We start from the raw sequence: 6000 nt of genomic DNA, 5'->3' as shown, positions 1-6000 counted from the left end.
GGGCCCATAACACTGCCTTGGGGAACTCCAGCCTGAACAGGAAGAGGAGATGAGAGAAACCCATTCAGGGCCACACGTTGACGACGACTAGAGAGGAAGTCCGCCAGCCATGTGTGGAGATTTCCATGGATACCAAAGGAGGAGAGTTTGGTGAGCAGAGGGGGTGCCAGACCGTGTCGAAGGCACGTGATATGTCGAGGGAGACAGCTCTAATTTCCTGTTTGGCATTGAGGACCTCCATCCATTGTTGAGACAGCAGAAGTAGCATGTCCAGAGTAGAGTGACCTGGTCTGAAACCAAATTGATGATCAGAGATCAAGCCATTGGAGAAGAGGAAAGATTTCATATCCGAAGCAATGATGGATTCCATGACTTTGCTGATAATTGGGAGAAGGCTGATTGGTCTGTAGTTGCTAGGATCTGTTTTTGCACCTTTTTTTGTGCAAAGCGGTGATGTTGGCTGATTTCCAAGCAGATGGCAGTTGACCTTGAGCAAAAGAGAGGGTGAAGAGAACAGAGAGAGGGTGAGATAGAGCGGCAGAGCAGGATTTTAGGACCCGTGGGCTGATGCCGTCGGGTCCAGTTGCAGAATCAGAGTCGAGGGTTGGCAGAAACTTTTCCACCTTGTCAGGAGGAAAGGACACGGAGTCCAGGAGCAGCAGGGTACGACTGGGTATGGTGGGTACAGAGAGGGAAGGGTTTGGGACACAAGATTTAGAGGCAAACAAAGAGTTGAGGCATTCAGCTTTTTCACGTGCGGAGTCAGCTGTGTAGCCGTTTGAGGTAAAGGAGGGGATGGAGGGGGAACAAACACCAGAAACGGATTTGACCAGACGCCACCAGGATTTGGAAGAGGGAGACAGATAAGAGAGTTCGGTCTTGAGAACGGAGAGATATTGTTTCCTGGCTCTCCTGAGGGTGGACACACACTTGTTTCGGGCTTTGTGAAAGGAAATGAGATTTCCTTCCGTTGGATTTGCTTTCCAGGACACGAAGGCAAGTTGTTTCTGGGCAACAGCCTCACCACAAGATTCCGTGTACCATGGATGGGAGGAAGGGTATGACAACTGAAGACGAGATGGGATAAATCTGTGCATGAGAGAGAGCAATTTACTTTGGAAGAATTCCAAGGATGAGTTGATGTCACAGGTGGTAGAGATGGGAGACCAGTCCAGATGATTGATGGCTGCTTGAAGACCGTGCCAGTTGGCCTGAGTGAAATGCCAGACTCGTCGACGCTGAGCAGGCTCCCTGAGGATGGTCAGAGAGATGTCCACTTTAACAAGGACATGATCAGATGATCCGATTGGAGCAGAAGAAGAGCAGCAGACATTTTCAGGGAAGTTAGTCATAACCAAGTCCAGAAGAGAAGATGTTCCGTTGACTGAGATCCGGGTCGGGAAATTGACAGATTGTGTCAGTCCCAGTGAGTCGCAGAAATCCTTTGCTGAGGAGCCATGGCTGGTGAGAGAGGTACCCACACCCAGCCAACTGGCATGATGACAGTTGAAATCACCACATATGAGGAAGAGAGAGTTGGGATGAGTAGATAGAAGTTGGTCCATATTATCAGACAGCAAGATGTAGATGGAGTTGTTGCGGATATGAGGATTGTGTTTTTTTTATTGTGTGCTTTATTATTATTATTGTTTATTCTGCGCCTCCTGCCTCCGGAGTTGTGTAAAGGTAAAAAGGGCGTCTCGGTAATTAGTCCATAAAGCATCCACGTCAGCCAATCATAGAATACCCCTGTTCGATAGCTTATATCTTATTATGTGTTTTAGAGTAAGGCCTTGTCTTCCATTAGAATAATACTCCATTGCACCGAGTGAAAAAAGAGATAGATTCCCTTCATTCCCATTCCCAAAAACCTCCATTCCCCCTTTCGTCGATTGGCAATTACATCCCCTCCAATTGCCGCCATTGACCACGAGGCAGGGTCGGAGAAGAAAGGCGTGTCTCCACTTCTTCATAGAGGGGAGGAGTGAGCCAGCCCCACTCGACCAACCATGACCAAGGGGTTTGGCTAGGGAGGGCGGAGGAAGAGCGATCGGGGAGGTTCGCCCAAGGTTGAGGGGCGGGGCCTATATAACCCGCCGGCGGGGCGTTCGGCGTTCCCCAGAGAGATAAGTCCGGCAGATGAGCTTTTACGGGATGAGCTACGACAAGAGCGGAGTGTGTGGTTTTTTTGGTCAGAGCTGGGTTGGTCGTCAGTGGTGGTCAGTGTTTGCGTAGAGTGGAGGGGTTGCGTTGAGTTGTCGGTGGTGAGGAAGAGTTGGACTAAGCAAGAGAGAAAGAGTCCTGGAGTTAGTGAGAGAGGGAGAGAGAACCCGTCACGCCAGACCCCCCACCAGCAGCGTTGGCTTGGCTCCACCAAGCAGCTCCGACCCGCTACCCCGCGCACACGACAGGATCGGTGGCATCGGCGGCCGTCGAGGTCCAGCCCGACGTCCCGTGCGGGATCAAACTCCAGCCAGCTCCGTGCCTTCCTCCAGCCACCCACCTCCTGTCATTCCTGCCTGCAATTTCCATCCATTTGCGTACGTGAGTTTGTTTTGTTCGTGCTGTCCTGGGTAGTAACAATAAATCTGTATAAGCTAAAGATTTCACTGTGTCACCTGCGTCTCATGTCCCTATAAATAAACGTGACTGCTTTCTGTTTGCTTATGTGTGTAAATAATAAACCCAGTTACCCTTCTGTACGTCTTCTTCCTCTTTGCATTCGGTCGCTTTAGAGTTTTCCAGATTGAGCAGCTGCGGTGCGATACGGCCAATGTTTGGGGTAAATCGGGTTTTAGTCGGGGAATAACTGTTCGGTCGCGGAGCCTCCGCTCGGCAAATATAACATCTTTAACCGCGTACCGTAACAGAGTCATCACTGTTTGGTGGACGGTACAACACACATATGAACAAGAGGTGGGAGCGAAGGGGAAGCCGTAGCCAGAGGTATTCCTGGGGGTGAGGTGGAGAGAGTGCAGTGCAGGGCGAGTGAGGAAGAGAGTTTTTGATAAAGATAGCAACCCCGCCTCCAGGACGAGGCTCAGGTCTATCATACCGGAGGAGGGAGTAGCCCGGGAGAGATACTAAGGAATCAGAGACATCATAAAGGAGGAAAGTTTCTGTTAAGCAGATCACGTCTGGTTTGACAGAAGCAACCTGTATGGAGAGATCAGTTAAGTTTGAACGAAGGCCCCGGATGTTTGCGGTCCATACCGTTAATGAAGAGGAAGGGGGAGCATCAGATACAGAACAGGGGGAGGAGGGGTAGGGTAAGATGTGGAAGAGGTAGGGAGAGCTGTTGAAGGTGTGTCAGAGATTTCAGAATAGCTCGGAGAAAGGGAAGGATGGGGCGGAAAAAAGGTTTGATGGTGATTGGGTGAGGCACAATGAGGTGTTATTTGAGGAGGGGGAAGAGCGAGGCAGAAGGTTGGGGGAGATGGAGGTGAGAGTTGGAAGGGGGAAGAAGCGGGGAGGACGCTTTGAGGAGGGGGAGTGAGAGGGGGGAAATTGAGAAGCAATGAGGGTGGGGAGATTTGAAGGGGAGGGGTGAGGGGGGAGTTTGGGAGGGAAGGGACAAGGGGAGGGATTTGAAAGGGATGGGATATGGGGGAGATTTGGAGGGGAGGGGTGAGGGAGGAGTCTAGGAGGGGAGGGGCGAGGGGCGTCTTGGCGGGGAGGGGTGAGGGGGTAGTTTAGGAGGGAGGGGGCAAGGGGGGAGATTTGAAAGGGATGGGTGATGGGGAAGATTTGGAGGGGAGGGGTGATGGGGAAGATTTGGAGGGGAGGGGTTATGGGGAAGATTTGGAGGGGAGGGGTGAGTTTGGATTTTAGAAAGTGTACGATTTATGGGAAACGAACATTTATTGCAAAATGAGTTTCTTGTGACCTTCGAGTTAAAAATACGTTTAAGGACGCTGGATGGAGGATGGAGTGCAGGAGAGTTTAGGGAATGTAGAAAAAAGGCACTATAGGAGATGGATATTTTTTTTGGGATGAATTGATTTGGTGAGCAAGTCGAAAGCAGCCTTTTAAAGAAGAAGAAAAGGGTGTTATAAAATATGACGGAATACATAACTTGAGGGGAAAGTGTAAACATTGAAGGTTAATAACAGTGAAAACTATCTGGGGAAATGGGGGAGAAACACGTGGTCGAAGAACGAACGAACGAATAAGAATGAATAAACGAATGAGAACAGAGAAGGAAAATATATATATATTTTTTTTGAGTTGAGATTTACACAAGGAAGTAGGCTATGGGTGAAAAGACTGGGAATACAGAGAACGAAAGTTATTGGATCACAAAATCCCCACAGGTTGGAGACTGAGTTATGATGGGGGTGATTGAGTTATGATTTAAATGTGTGTGTTTGGAACTTTCAAATGTGAATGGGGATTTCACATGTGAGCAGGCCATGGCAGCATCTTTTTATGACATATTTGACTGAAAATGTGGTTGCGAATTGAATGGCAGCGGGGGAGGCAATGTTTTTGTGGATTTTGTGGGTGGGGAAGGTGTGTGTGTGTGTCTGCCTGTACGGACCAAGCTCTGGAGGAGCGGTGACTGCGACCCCCTCTGCAGTAATTGCCCCTAGCAGCCAGTGGTGCCTGGAAATTCAGAGCCCCTCGGCGGTGATGGTCTGTTTGGGCGCCCTGCAGTATGGAGAGAACCTCGGCGACCCATGAGGCTGTGTGGAAGCCTGAGGCCTGGTGTGGAGACCCCCACTCCCCCCCCCCCCCACGACGGGACGACAGCGTAAGGAGCTGTCTGGGGGCCAAGTGTTAAAGGTGGAGGGGGGGTCAAGAAGTTGTAAGTCGGGCAACTTGTTTTTTTGAACTGCGGGCACCACAGCCTGAAGCGCCCCCACTATCTTGCTTGTACGGTACCTCCCCGCTGCCGAGTAGAAACACACACACGTGTAATGACATCCATGCCATGGTCCTGCAGGGGGTTGAAATACGTGCTTTGTGATGATGTTTGTGTTTTGAGGATTTTTGGAACGTGCGTGAATGGTTATGGGATTTGTGTGAGTGAATGGGGGATAAATCCACCAAGCCATGTCACTCACCTGTAACACCAGGACAGGGCCTGCGGAAATTTGGGGTGCATTGGGATGGCCCCACAGGTAACGTTGTCTTGTGGTATCCACCGGGGGGCGCGGTCTATAGGAATGGGTTATCGGCCTACATGAGCTTGTGTGGTGAGCTTGTGTGGCCTACAACTTCGCGGCTGAGGTGTTGTTGCTCCTAGACGTTTCCCCTTCACAATAACAGCACTTACAGTTGACCGGGGCAGCTCTAGCAGGGCAGAAATTTGACGAACTGACTTGTTGGAAAGGTGGCATCCTATGACGGTGCCACGTTGAAAGTCACTGAGCTCTTCAGTGGCCCATTCTATTGCCAGTGTTTGTCTGTCGAAATTGCATGGCTGTGTGCTTGATTATATATACCTGTCAACAATGAGTGTAGCTGAAACAGCCGAATCCACTAATTAGGAGGGGTGTCCGCATACTTTTGATCATGTAGTGTATACATACACGCACACACATGAATGCAAAGTTGAACGATTTGTAAATTCTACAGTGTAAATTTGTAATTTTGTAAATTTTGTAAATTTTGAATTATCCCTATATCCGGATCCCTATATCCGGAATCCGGATGTGGATTTATCCCTATACCTCAAAATCTACATTTTGTAAATTCTACACCTTCCCTGCATCTGGTACCATGTTTTTAAAAAAATAATTGGGCAGAGGCTCGCAATAGAGCTGACACACACACACACACACACACACACACACACACACACACACACACACACACACACACACACACACACACACACACACACACACACACACACTTAACACAGTCACTGCGCTTGCGGGAAGTGCCGTCACTGCCGTACCTTCCCAGGATACTCTGGGCACCAGCAACGTCATGACAATGACGCCACTTCTCACACCAAGCTCGGCGTGGCATTTCCTCACGAGGAATTTCCTC

Source organism: Myxine glutinosa, chromosome 7, assembly GCF_964187855.1.
Source record: "Myxine glutinosa chromosome 7, kmMyxGlut1.1, whole genome shotgun sequence".
NCBI classification, from domain to species: domain Eukaryota; kingdom Metazoa; phylum Chordata; class Myxini; order Myxiniformes; family Myxinidae; genus Myxine; species Myxine glutinosa.
The sequence above is the reverse complement of the archived record's forward strand: the minus strand, read 5'-3'. Positions refer to the sequence as shown.